Raw genomic sequence first — 13,372 nt, 5'->3', positions numbered from 1 at the left:
ATGATGTGTCAGTTATTAGCTTATTACTACTGCAGAGGAACTGAGCTTCATGGTCTCTTTACTGGGGGGTAGCTAGGGCAGGTGCCCTGACTTTAAGTAGAATGAGATAAATGCTATGATGGAGGTAAGAGCAAAGAGTTCTGGGAATTTCTGTCTTTCATCTGAGCACAGAAGATCTGGGATAATTTCAAGAAGAGGCTGGCATATGCATGATGGACCTGGAAGGATTTCTCCTGGGTTTCTTCAGGCAGAGGTAGGTAGAGCGTGACCTGTGCCATGAGAGCTGTGTAGGCAGGCGAGCACTTTGTAGCGGTGAGAAGTGGCAAGTGGCCCAGCTTGGCTCCTATGGTGAGTGATAGACAATAAAGCTGGTAACAAGGAAGAAACCAGTTCCCAGCAGGCCATGAAGGCCAGGTGCAGAAGTCTGGGCTTTGAAAGTATGAGAACCAACAATGAGTTTTAAGTAGGAGATTGACTGACGGTTCTGTGAGTTTAAAGTCAGGGACCTTGGCCCTTGACCCTCTCAACCTCCCAACCTCTAGCTGGTCAGAGAAAATCCAGTAAATATTTGTGGAATGAACCGTCAGGCAACATTTTGTAGCAGTGCTTTTCAACCCTTAACGAGCTTAAGAGTCACCTGGAGATCTTGTTCAAATGCAAATTCTGATTCCTAGGTCAGGGGTGGGACCTGACATTCTGCATTTCTTACAAGTCTTTCCCAGCGGTGCAGCCCCTTCACTATCTATAGCAAGGATTGAGAACTGTAGTTTGCAGACCTGGCTGTGTCTCACTATCGCCTGGGGAGCTTTTAAATTACTCGGATTAAGTAGGTCTGGCAGGTCTTTACCAAGTTGCTTTGCGATTCTGATGAAGGCCAGGTGGAAACTGCTGGGGTGGACTCTGGCGGTGCTATGGGAAGCAGTGACCAGTGGGAAAAGACCCTGAAGTGGAGAGGCCAGTTAGAACATGGAAGATCAATCAAGGTAGAAGCGATGAGGGCTTGTGTTGGACCCCAGAGAGGGGACAGGTAGGAGAGACTAGAAAGATAGAATCTATGGGCTAGGGGGCCCGGTCAAGAGGTGAGGAAGGAGGAACAAGAATTGAGCTTTGCACAAGGAATGGCATGGCCTTTAGACGATCACATTTGCAGTAATATTTGGAAGTTGTTTCCTATTTAGCCATCGAAAACATTTTCTTCCTGATATACAGGTCTGTCCATGATACTCTCCTGCTTAAAAAATCCTCTGGTGGATCCCCTTTTGCAGAACATGAGAAGGAAGAGCTAATATGAACAGCACTGTTGAGGCATTTAAACATTTATTAAGTTCCCAGACTGCGCACCCTCATTCAAGAGGTGTCACTCAGAAAAAAAAAAGTGAACTGTCATCACTTGGTGTGGGCACAACTAGGCGGAAACTCTTGGCAGCTTTGTGTTTTCCTGAGTCACTATTTTTCCTGCTTCCTCCTTCCTCAGAGCAGTTCCATTTGATGGTTCCTGGCATCATTCTTTGGTTTTAACACTCAGTGACACCTGTGTGTCTCAGTTTTTGCAGAATCCACAGCTGGTCTCAGAAAGGTCATGTGGATCATCACGAGGGCCATTCGTATCTCACTCACACTCAGTAAATAATCTTCTGGGAGATGCTGTCTTAGAGCGTCTGTTTACCTTTAGACCCAGATCTCCTCAAGGCCTTGTGAGTTCCAGGGGGCTGCCAACTCTCGGCTTTGTCTTTGGGAGATTTATGATTTCTATTTAGCGCTCCTAGGTAATCCTTACTTTGGTGCTCCTTGGTGTTTCTTCCTTTCACTTCCTATCTCTGTTGCATTCACATTTATGCACACTGAGAACCCAGCTTTCACTGTGCGCGATGCTTTTAGTCATCATTTCCTAAGTTGTATAGTAATCTTGGCCTCTGTAACACATCTGTGGATGGTGGCAAGATGGGATAGGATTGCCTCTCAGAGGGGTAAAGTATAACATCCTTGTTTGGCATTCAAGGCTTTACAGAGGCTGGCAATAATTTGACTCACCAGCTGCATCTCCACTGTTCCCCAGACTGAGTATCTTAACAATGTCTATACTTTGTGCCTCTCTGCCTTTGCATACGCTATTTCCTCTTCCTAGGCAGCCCTTTTGTCTCTGCTCTGCAAGATGAATGAACTTTTACTAATCCTTCAGAATGCAGATCAAAGTCTTGAAACACCTCTCCCCTCTCCCCTCAAGTCCTTTTTTTTTTTTTTACTCTTCTCTCTAAATTGTTCTAGTCTAGCATCCAACACAGATCTCTGCTATGGTACTTAACACACTTCGTTTGCATGTCCCTGTCCACACCCCCTCCAAACTAGGAGCTGCCCTGGGGCTGCATCAGGCCTTGTGTTCGACCCTACGCTGCAGATGTTGAGGAAGAGTTGTGGTAGACAAGGGCCTTGAGCTGACTGGTTTTGCAGTGTTGGCTTCAGTAAAAGGGGGGAAAGGGCAGGTGTTTTTGTGGTGGAGATGAGGGAAGGAACAAGAGCAGAACCTGAAAGACTAGGACAAGCCTGATGAGTGGTCTACAGGGCTAGAGTCATAGCGTGGGGTGGCGAGGGGACACTGGGAGAAGTGAGGCTGGAGTCTCAGGCTGGGGAGAGATCCTGGAAGGTTTCGAAAGTTGAAGTTAAAAGAATTTAAATGTAATACCAGTGACCTTGAAGGTCTTTGAGTATGGAAGAGGCAAGGTGAAGGCTGTGCTTTCAGGAAGATTCAAGGCTGAGAAGGGCAGGTAGGAGGGTCATGGAGGAACTTCTTATGAGAATGTGCTATTGGAATAACGCATTGAGGTAGATTAGGACCTAAGTCAAGGCAATGGCTGTAGAGATGTTGAGGAGGTGAATAAACTTGCCAAGAAATCCTGCAGGATTTGGTGACTGATTAGATTTGAGGGAGAGAGAAAAGAGTCAGATTGGACACTGACATTTTGTGCTAGTTTGCTGGGAGAAGAATGAGGTAATTGTTAGCAGCATGAGAGCCTGGAGGAGCTTCTTGGAAGGGGGAAGGGAGATGAGGGTGGTTGATTCCTTTTGGAATCAGGAGGGAGCCTAGGATAGTTCTTGCATACCCCTTGTGTTTTTACTTACGAGGATGATGAGGCCCAAAGAAACCTCCCCAAGGTCACCCAGCTGCTGGTGGCAGAACTCAGACCTCCTGGCCTTGAGTTCTATCCTCCGTAGCACAGTGGGTTTGACCAGATGAGAGCTGCCGGAGGGTCCAGATGGAGACTCCATTAGGCAATGAAAAATGAGAGAGACCAGGTTTGGGGCGAATTGAGTCTGCAGAACAGCTAAGGCTGGAGCCTCATAGGTCAAAGACTCAGGAAAGTGCCTGCAGCAGCCAAAGCCACCAGGGATGTGAAGGCTCATGAGACCTTCTTTCTGTTCTCTGGCCTATGGGGATGTGGGCTGATGGGAAGTAGGGAGTGCCTTCATAGTATCAGCACTCTTATACTTGTTGGTGCTTAGTGTGAGTGCATGCGTATTAAGTGGTTCTTCTGGGAACGCAAGCGCCAATCTGTCCGTCCCATGGAAAGATGTATTCCAAGAACTCAAACAGCCCCCCTACCCCCGACCACCAACAACCTTTAGGGTCACATCCAGCCAGTTATGAGAAGTTGCCTGTGTAGTATGGGAGTGGGGGTGGTGGGGGACACCTGTCTGGGGAAAGCAATCAGCTGAGAGAAGCTTTTCCAAGCAAGGGCCTGTGTGTAGGGCCAGTGTCAGGGATATCGATGGGTGAGTGAGGGCCACAGCTGTCAAATAAGGAGGGAGGACCTTGTCTAGAACCTGCACGACTGCCAAGACACTCAGTGGCCCTGAGGCTAGATTTCCTCCCCTCCTGACCCTTCCCTCCACAAGTCTCTGCCGGGCTGGCTCCTCAGCCTCCTGGGTGAGTTCCACCTTTGCCGTGGCACAGTGGTTACCTCGGTTTGCTAAGGCAGAGCTGCATAACGCACGTGAAACCTTTAGATTATTGCCTGGCATGCGACAATGGCCAGATAGAAACGGACACAAGAAATGCTGGGATTCAACTTTGAGTCAAATATGTAAAGCCTCTTGGTTCTGTTTTTTGGCTGCACCGCATGGCGGCTTGCGGGATCTCAGTTCCCCGACCAGGGATCAAACCCGTGCCCCCTGCCGTGGAAGCGCGGAGTCCTAACCACTGGACTGCCAGGGAAGTCCCAAGCCTCTTGGTTCTTTTGAGTTATGTACGTGGGTCTGATAAGTTTCTCCCTCATCGTGTTTTGAGTGTGCGTGTGCACGAGCCTGCTCACCCGTGGTAAAGTATCAGGGACAGCCGCAGATGAGGGCTGGATACTTGAGTTGTACGTGCCTCTGGAATGACTTGTGCAGAAGTGGGTGGCCGGCCTACTCACAAACCTCCAGGAAGAGGTTGTCAGCCCAGGGAAGGCTGTGGGGAACGGATCCTCTCACGGCTGCGCCCCTGCCTACAGGGGCTGTGACGTTCCCAGGGGCTCTGCTCTGAGCACATCTTTTTCTTCCTGGAATGCGGGCGAGCACAGGGAAGGGGGTGACCCAAATCCCAGGGCAGCTCTGCCTGCTCAGGGACAGCCAGTGCCTGCTGGTCGCTGGGCGTGCTTGGTGGGCATAGTCAGAACCCCTGCCCTGAGACCAGGTAAAGAGAGAAACCCACAGGAACTTGTGTGCCTGGTTGGAACGGCCCACACAGATGGGGCTCGGCCTCTTGGCTGGGTAGGGACCGCTCTGACCGAGAGGGCCACTCCTGTGACTGTGCAGGGCTGTCCTGAGAGGTCTTCTTAGCCAAACTTTCCAACCTGCTTCTGGCAAAAAGGCCCAGAGAGCACATCAGAAGGAACTCCTTGAGTTAACAGTGTGTGTGTGTGTGTGTATGAGAAAAAGAGAGAGTTGTGTAGGGGCCAAGGCATCTGCTGCAGGGACTAAAGGAACAGAGAAGAGAAGGGCAGAGCCACAGCTCAGGTTAGGAAGACCAAAAATGGGTTACTTTTGTTCCTTGCATACACACTTAACAACTCCAGTCTTTAGGGGCAACTGTTTCCTTCCCACAACACAAGGCTGTGTTTCCCCTCAATCAAAGAGATTTTTTACATGAACAGCTAGCTTGACTCTGGGACTGCTTTATGGATGAAACAGAGGTGCATGTAGACTGGGTCCAGGAAGCTGCCTCCAGAGGAAAGATGCAGAGGAACTTCTGGCTTTGGTGGGTTTTACTAAGGGCTTGCCTCATGACCTGGGTAGTGTTATTCTCATTTATGGGAGGGAAACAGGTGCCAGAGAAGGAAAGTGATTTTTTTTTAAAGGTTCCAGAGTATTTGACTTAATTTATTGTCCAAACTGGGACACTTCTGAGAGTCAGAAGGGAAGGCAGATGCTGAGCTGGATGGGATCCTAGGATGACAGGACTGTCTCAGGCGTACTGGCATGTGTGGTATCAAACTCTGAATGCAGTAAGTAACTGGGGATGGGGAAGAGGAGATTAGCGTAGGGCGAGGGGAGAAGTTAGAACTTGAATTGGGGTGAGAAAGGAGGATTCTTCTAATTCGACATTTTACCAAAGCAAAGAAGTAGCTCCTGGCTCTGACACCTGACCTCGACTGCTTGTCATGAGAAAGTTTTATTACATAAGCTCTTCCTGCAGGCAGCCAAGACATCTGGTTCTTCGATGCAACACTGCTGTCCCGGTAACCAGCACCACCACCCTGCCCTGCGTGTCCGGCTAGGTTTTCGCTGCGCGGCTCGCTGGAGCTGCACAAAGCCTCTGGCAAGGGTGGTGTCCTGCTGCTGGAGACGAGGAACCTGACTCCTCACCACCACCACCCTGCCCCCCCACTCCAGCATGGCCGGCGGCGGGGTCCTCCACTGGGGGGACTGGACTCCCTCAACTCGGAGGGCCCTGCCAGCTCAGTCTTTCATTTAAATCCTGGCTCTCCTCAGATTTGCTGTTGCTCCTTTGAGCAGTCTGTCCTCTGAACTTGAAGTTCCTCGCCTGTCAAATGGGAACAAAAATAGGCCGATTTCACTTGGTTGTGGTAAAGATTAGATGAGATGATGACATGTAAAATTTTGGCTACAGTGCTTGGGCATCCTAAGTGGTCAGTAAGTGGTATTATTTTCATCCTCTTCTCAGGAAGCCTGGCAAATAGACTTTGTCAAGAGGAGTGATTTACATTAAGCAGAGGGCTTATTCTGACATTTCAGGGTGGGGGAAATAGTATTGTCTGGGCCTCCGGGTGTGACCGCCATGGTGGAGGTGAGCAGGAGGTCCAAGAGGCAGAAGTCCACGGCAGGGTGAGCGAACAGGCTGATTTCAGATGGCCGGTCATCAATGTACAGGACAAGGACAACAAACAGAGCGCTCAGAGCCCAAACCAGATCGATGGGATGCGGCGGGGTAAGGGCAAAGTCCTGTCCTTAGGCTCCGAAAATCAATTCATGTGAGTTTCCTATCCAGCCACGTGGGAAAGCCCACAGAACTTGGCTTAGCCTGGCTGCATGAATAGAAGTCCTGGCTTTAGACCTTGCTGGGGAGGGAGTCATCCCACTTTTCTTTGCAGTGGCCAAGGCTGGCCACACCTGGAGGTAGTAGCCTGGGCACCACACTTTGGGAGAGGTGGAGGAGGGGCCCTTACTGCATCAAAGCTGGAGTCCCTGTTCTGTAGGCCAAGGAAGATCCTGGTACAGACAGGAAAGGCACAGGGTGGTTACTGTGATTTTCAGGGGGGCGAGAGAGCTGCCATGTTCCGTGTTGCTCAGAGGGCAGGGTTGAGGGGCCACGGTGGTGATGGCAGAGAGGATTAGAGAAGAGGCAGATTTCAGTATGACAGTGATGAAAGCTATAACGAATAACTCAAGCTTCCCTCTTGGGCCAGGCAGCTGTTTCAGCGCATGTATTGAAGTCTTCTGGAAGAGGGTATTATCCAGGCAGTACTGACTAGAGAGGAATTTGTGAAATAACAGGGGAGGCAGACTTTGCCAAAAGGCTGTAGATCTCACTAAAAGTGCTGAAGGATTTGGGGGGATGATGGATGGCTTCTGAGCAGAGAAGTGGTGACTTGCAGCAAATGCAGCGGGGAAGCAGGGTGGGAGGCTCAGGAAGGGTGGCCCTGAAGCTGTGCATAAGCTTCTCTACCCGAAGTCATGGGCTGAAGTCCCACCCAGGACAGGCGTTGGGAGAGAGGAAAGACTGTGAGGAAGTGCCTTTGTGGGCTGACACGTTGAGGCCATGATCCCAGAGTGATTGTACCGTGTGTATTCTCTGCTGATGCCTGCCTTGGCCCGACCGCCTGACTGAGGCATGAAGGCTCTTACAGACTCGTGGGCCCTTCCTTGAAGATTTTGAGAACACAGAGTCCTGGTACCTGGAGGACCAGGGCCATGTGGCCTGAGACACTGAGCTCACAACATCCAAGAGGTAACAGCGGGTGTAGGAGGGAGTGAACCAGGAGGGCGGTGGGCACGACCCTGGGAATTCTGACCAACTGTCTGCAGCCGGGGCCACAGAGCAAGCATCCATCCCCGAGAGGGGGCAGGGAAGGGCTGTGGGCAGCAGGGCCTTATTCAAGTAGGCTGAGGTTTTGGGCGGGGTGTGTGGTGGGAGGGTGGAGAATGCTGTGGTTAAGCAACGTGGATGCCTGATGGACCCACAGTCCTGTCCAGGGTGGCAGGGAGGGGAGCCTGGAGAGGCTGGTAGGAGGGAGGCCAGGGACGCCCCCAAATGAGAACTGGCCCACTGGATCTAGGAGAACGCTTAGCAGCAGAGGTGGAGCGTAATTCCTAAGTATCCTGGAGTCCATAGGCTTGTGACCTCATTTATTATTTCAGTCACCATTATGATTTTTTTTTTACCATCCTCCATGCAGAGAACTGTTATGGTGGAAACACCAGATGAGCAAGACGTGTCCCCTGCCTGGATGGAATTTAAGGAATGTACCCCTCACTCAAAATAGGCAGTAATAACCGCAGGCAAAACACAGTGAATGTTCAGAGAAAGGAGAGGTCGGGGCACCTGTCTTGCTGAGGAGGGGGCATTTGAGGCGTGTCTCGAAGGAAAGATGGACCAGAGACACCCCTGTCTATGGGGTGAAGGCGGGCATTTCTAGCAGAGGGAATGGCAATGTGCAGAGAAAGGCCTGGGACGATGCGTTAAGGGGCATGTGTGGGAAACAGCCAGTGGTTTGGTTTGGCTGGAGCCGGAGGAGTGAGGGAGATTAGATAGGGAACCAGTGACCAGAAAGCATCATTTGTCAAGCACACACCACGTGTCAGGCACTGAGTGCAGAGTCATCGGTGCTCACTTAGGTCTTGCAGGAGCCTTGCAGGACTTTAGCTGAGGAGGAAGCTGACGCGGGATAAGTGACTTTCCCAAGGTTCCCTGGCTGGCGAGTGGCTGACGTAAGATTGATGCCCAATCTACCTGATCCTCAAACTCATGTTCTTTCCACTCTATCTCGCTGCCACATTGGGAGTCCAGATTATTCAGAGTCTTAAGTTTACCACAAAGAGCAGCTCTTCGTGTTGAGGCTGGAAGATGGTCAGACAACATCAGCCTGTGAGAAGCACTCTGTGATTGTGGCCAGGTTGCTGTGATGCACACCCAGCACCGATATAATATATACATGTGCACATACACGCTCACACACACACACGTATTTATAAAGTAAATCTCTAAAACAGTAGGAAGTTGCACAGTTGTTCATGGTGTCACAGAAACTGCTATTTCCTGAATGCTAGAGTCAATTGCTGACTTCCTGGCTGAATTCCTCTACTTTCTCTCCCACTCAGAGTATATTAGAATGGGGCGAGATAACCCAGAATCTTCTCTAATTTATACAAAAGGATTCTGGATTTTAGCTGCTTTGTCATTAGTAACAAGTTCCTCACACTCCACCTGTTGGGGCCCCCAGGGTGTCAGCAGGATGGTGGGTTGGGAGGGTGGGGTGAGGGTGAGGGAAACGGGCTGTAACCCAGGTGGAGCTGCAGGGGTGGAGAGGAGGGGCCGACCATTCCGGAAGCGTTTGCTGGGATCCTGCACGTGCGGGGCGTGGAGTGGGCACTGGGAGCCTGCGTGAAAGGAGGGCATTGCTTCCATAGTGTCATGTTCAGGGTCTGAGCAGGCGGGTACTGCCAGTGGCTGCCTGCCAAATCTGGGGTTCTTTCTTGTCCTGGGTTCTGGGGAGCCAGCCGGTCCCCATTGCTGATCCAGGTCTGCACTGGGCCACTCCCTCTGTCCAGCTCGGCCTCTCTTCTGGAGCTCAGAACCCAGCCCCGGCCCTGGCAGCCACATCTGGCTTTTGTCCTCAGGGTGGACCTGGGGTCTTTCAGTCTTCCTGATGGCAAGATTCGCCTCAGCCCGGAGAGGAAGCCCCAAGAAGACCACCTGGGGGGCTGGGGTGCTAAGGAGGGTGTATCTAGGCTGCAGTGTCTTGAGATCTCGTGTTAACAGAGCACTTCGGGGGGGGACAGAGCGCTACCTCCGTGTCCTGCCTACTAATCCTGAGCACTTTGAAAACTGTAAAGGGCTGCTCCAGGGTCACAGATCCAGGCCTTACATGTCACAATTGCTTACCTTTGAAGGAAACTTTTATTTTTCATTTTTTTGGCCACAACGTGCAGCTTGCAGGATCTCGGTTCCCCGACCGGGAATTGAACCCGGGGCCACGGCAGTGAAAGCCCGGCATGCTAACCACTAGGCCACCAAGGAACTCCTGAAAGAGGATTTTAAATAAACCTGGTGACAATGGAGTGAGGAATGGCATTTGTGAGAGGGACCCTGCAGGCCGCGTGAGACCCTCAGCTTGCATCACTGTCACACACTGTGTATGGAACCCCTTCCTGAGTGACTTGGGGTGCTTGCCTGCTTGGCTCTGTGTGTCTGTGAGAGTGTGATGTCCACTGGGAGCAACGGTGGGCCTCTCTGGGACACCAGGACCGCTAGGCCGTCTCCTCTCAAGGCCTCCTCTGAGTTACTGAGAGCTCTCCTCATGCCAGCACCGGGGGCCGGGGACCTCCTGCTGCACAGATGTGGTCAGGACTTGGCCCTTCGTCTTCCCAGCCCCTGGAGCCCAGCTTCAGCTTTAGCCTCCATGCTTGGGGTCCCCCAAATCCATCTCCCCAGCTGTGACTTCTCTGCCAGGTGCCTGCCTCCAGATGGCCCGTGAGCATCGTAAACCCTGGCTGCTCACTGTCCCTAAGCTGGGTGCCTGGTGGGACTGGCGAAGGACTGAGCAAGGCGCCAAGGGGCTGTAAGAGTGAGCATGTCATCAGTAGGAAACTTACCATTCTGGAACGCCCTGCTAGAGAGACACAGAAGGCACAGAGCATGTGCACGCTATTGTACGCTATGGTCCCCCTAATTGCAGGCTGGCCTCAAGAGATTTGGCAATTTCTCAAAGGGAGTCAATGTTGCATTCTTTTTTCCTGATCCCAACATTTCGGTCCTGATAAGGGGTCTTGGCTAATCCACCTTCTGGAACAGTGCAGTGGGGACGTGGTCTCCGAGAAGGGCCAGGCACTGAGCCGGGTGGTTGACTCTACCCCCTCTCCTAACCCTCTGTCCAGCCCTGTGTGAGGCAGGTGGTAATATCTCCATTACACAGTAACCTGAGAGGTTAATCTGTGTTATCCAAGGTCAGAAACTAACCCAGCTCTAAGCAGTAGAGTCAGGATTTAAATCCAAATCGGTCTGACTCCAAAGCCTGGACTCTCTCTGTTGCATCTCGCTCCTCTCCTTCTTCAGGAGAATGAGGAAGGCGCTGCAAAGCCTCGGAGTTTGCACAGGGCTGGGCTGTGGGCCGCTGGTGTCAGTACTGCCTTCCCTTTCTGCGGCCCTCTTGTATCACACAGGCTTCTGCCCCTTTCACTTTGAGATTGAGGAACTGTTCGGGTGTCTCCCATGGGCAAGTAATGGCCCTGCTTTGTGGAAAAGAAGAGGTGAGAAAGATGGGAGAGAGGACCCTAGGAGCTGTTGCAGGTGCTCCCACTCCCCTGGGGTCAGACCGACAGACTTCCAGGAGCCAGACCTCGTGGATCCCCAGGGAGGGGAGACCTTGTGCGAAGTAGTCCCCAGCTGGCTTGTCTGTGGCCTGTGAGTGTGTGTGCAGCTGGGGGATTCCTGGGTCACTTTCCTCAGGAAAGTCCCCCAGCCACTCTCTGGCCTACGTGCTCTTAGGGGAGGGACGTGATCTGAGTGGCAAGTGTCTTGTGCCTTGTGATTGGTAAGCTGAGGTTAGGGGACTGATTTTACCCCTCCCTCCCCCATCATACACTGGATTGTTGAATCACCTTGAAGAGAAGAGGGCTGGGCCCAGGGCTCCAGGGCTCGTGGTTCCTTGAATGCAGCTTGACAGCTGGTCAGGCTGTGGGGTCTTCCGGTTTCCTCCTTACCGCATACCAACGTCTGGTCTCCCTGAATGGCCTTGGGCCCCAGGCGTGACTTGACTCAGAGTTGACTTACAAAAGAGATAAAGGACTGTTAGGAACTGTCCTTACCTGGATGTTGTTTAAGGTCTGGAGATGCAAAGCCATCTCCCTTAGACGGAGAGGGAAGAGGAACACGGTGGTTGAGAACAGACACCCATGTCTCTGGAGAGGAGGCTGCCTTCTTCCCTTAGGTTTGCCCAGAATGAATCCAAGATCAGATGGGGGCCTGTGTCAGTTTGCTAGGGCCGCCACAACAAAATACCACGGACTAGGTGGATTAAGCAAGAGAAATTTATCTTCTTAGGATTCTGGAGGCTGGAAGTCCAAGATCAAGGAGTCGGCAAGGTTGATTTCTTCGGAGGCCCCTCTCTGGCTTGTGGATGACCATTTCCTCCCTGTGCCTTCACAAGGTCTTCCCTCTGTACCCGTCTGTGTCCTTATAAGGATACCGGTCACTATTGGATTAGGGCTCACCATAGTGATGTCATTTTTAACTTAGTTATCTCTTTAAAGATCTTGTTTCTGAATATAGTCACATTCTGAGGTACTGGGGATTAGGACTTAACATCTGGATTCGGGAGACGGCAATACCATTCAGCCCATGACAGGGTGTTTCCAGGATCCTCAGTGAACAAGGCTCAGTATCAAATGAGGGATGAAGAGGCATTCACTGCTGGTCCTGCCAAGGGACCAGGGGAGGCAGGTAGACTCAGCCCAGCCAGTGGAGGAAGTCTGATTGGCTTTGTCCAAAGGCTCAGCCCAGAAAAGCCCTGTTCCCTGTAGTCTGGGCTCTCTGGCAGCAGTGCGTTCTGCGTGGTGTCTTCACCTGGCTTCCTCGTGGCCCTCAGCCCTCCAGTGAAGACAGAGCTGCTAACCCTCCACTAATGCCCTCCCGTCCAGACCTGCAGAGGGAGCCCCCCTCTGCTCTGACAGAGACAGGAGCCAGGCTGCTGCCAGTGTACACAGCCTGTCTTTAAGGAAGTCTGTGGTCATCTCCTACTGGTTTAAACTTTTTTTTTTTAATACAAAAGGATAGCTGTTGCATTGATTCAAAATTAAACAGTTTAACACATGTTGAAATGAAGGTTCAAAATACAGAATAAATGTTGATTAATTCAATTAGTATTTACCAGGAGCCTGCCAAAATTCTGGTGCCTGTGCTCCTCCCCAGGCAGCTTGGGAGGCTCGTAGAAGGTAGCCGGCTGCAGGCTAAAGTTATGCATGAGGCCTCCGAACACTCTAGACGATAGAGAAAACTTGCCAATTCAGATCTGTTTTTTTCTTTGTTGCTTAGCATTCTAAAATAATAGAATGAGGAGAAGTGCCTGGTTTTAGCATCCATTAGGGGAAGTTACATCTTCTCCCATTGGTGCTTTTGGAACATAATTGCATTCATCAGTTAGCTCATGTCAGGCCCAAGGACGGTCAAGTTCCCCTTATGGCAGAGCTGCCTTCACAGGTATGGAAAAGGTGACAAAGTGGATACTGGTTGCTGTTCTGTGAGGATAGACAAGTAAATAGCACATACTCCTTGCTCCCAAGCATCTTAATTTGGAAGGGGAGACAGACGTATTGAGGAATCATATAAGCAGAGCTGGAAGGGAGATAATAAAGGTGACTGCAAGTGTGGCAGGAGCAGAGCGGAAGCATCCAGCACCTTTGGGCCCTGGGGGTAGTGGTGTCAGGAAAAGCTTCCTCGGGTTGGTGCATTTGGATAAGGACTTAGAATGGGTGAGATTTGAAGGTATAGATGAAGAAAAGCATCCCAAACAGAGAAAATAGAGAAAACAGGATAAGTTTTTTGTATTTAGGGAGTAGGAAGTGGCTCAACCGAGAGCATAGTGCTCCCACAGTGGGAAGGTGGATCTTTTCGGAGGACTCAGATGGCCGAGCTACAGAATGCAGCTTTGTTCCCAAAACA

General features: G+C 51.2%; 1 protein-coding gene across 9 annotated transcripts in view; it reads left to right on the top strand.

The window, feature by feature from the left end:
• PPFIBP2 (PPFIA binding protein 2) overlaps positions 1 to 13,372 on the top strand; it is a 145,713-nt gene that overhangs the window by 1,336 nt on the left and 131,005 nt on the right. The window contains exon 1 of one of the 9 annotated variants that reach the window (XM_057748904.1): positions 236 to 253. The exons of the other annotated variants lie outside the window; for them this stretch is intronic. The gene's annotated coding sequence lies outside the window, so the exon portion shown is untranslated. Of the gene's footprint in view, positions 1 to 235; positions 254 to 13,372 lie in introns of those variants that run through there. 9 annotated transcript variants of the gene reach the window in all.

The sequence above is a fragment of the Hippopotamus amphibius genome, chromosome 9 (assembly GCF_030028045.1).
Source record: "Hippopotamus amphibius kiboko isolate mHipAmp2 chromosome 9, mHipAmp2.hap2, whole genome shotgun sequence".
Classification (NCBI taxonomy): Eukaryota; Metazoa; Chordata; class Mammalia; order Artiodactyla; family Hippopotamidae; genus Hippopotamus; species Hippopotamus amphibius.
This window is presented reverse-complemented; position numbering and strand designations above follow the sequence as displayed.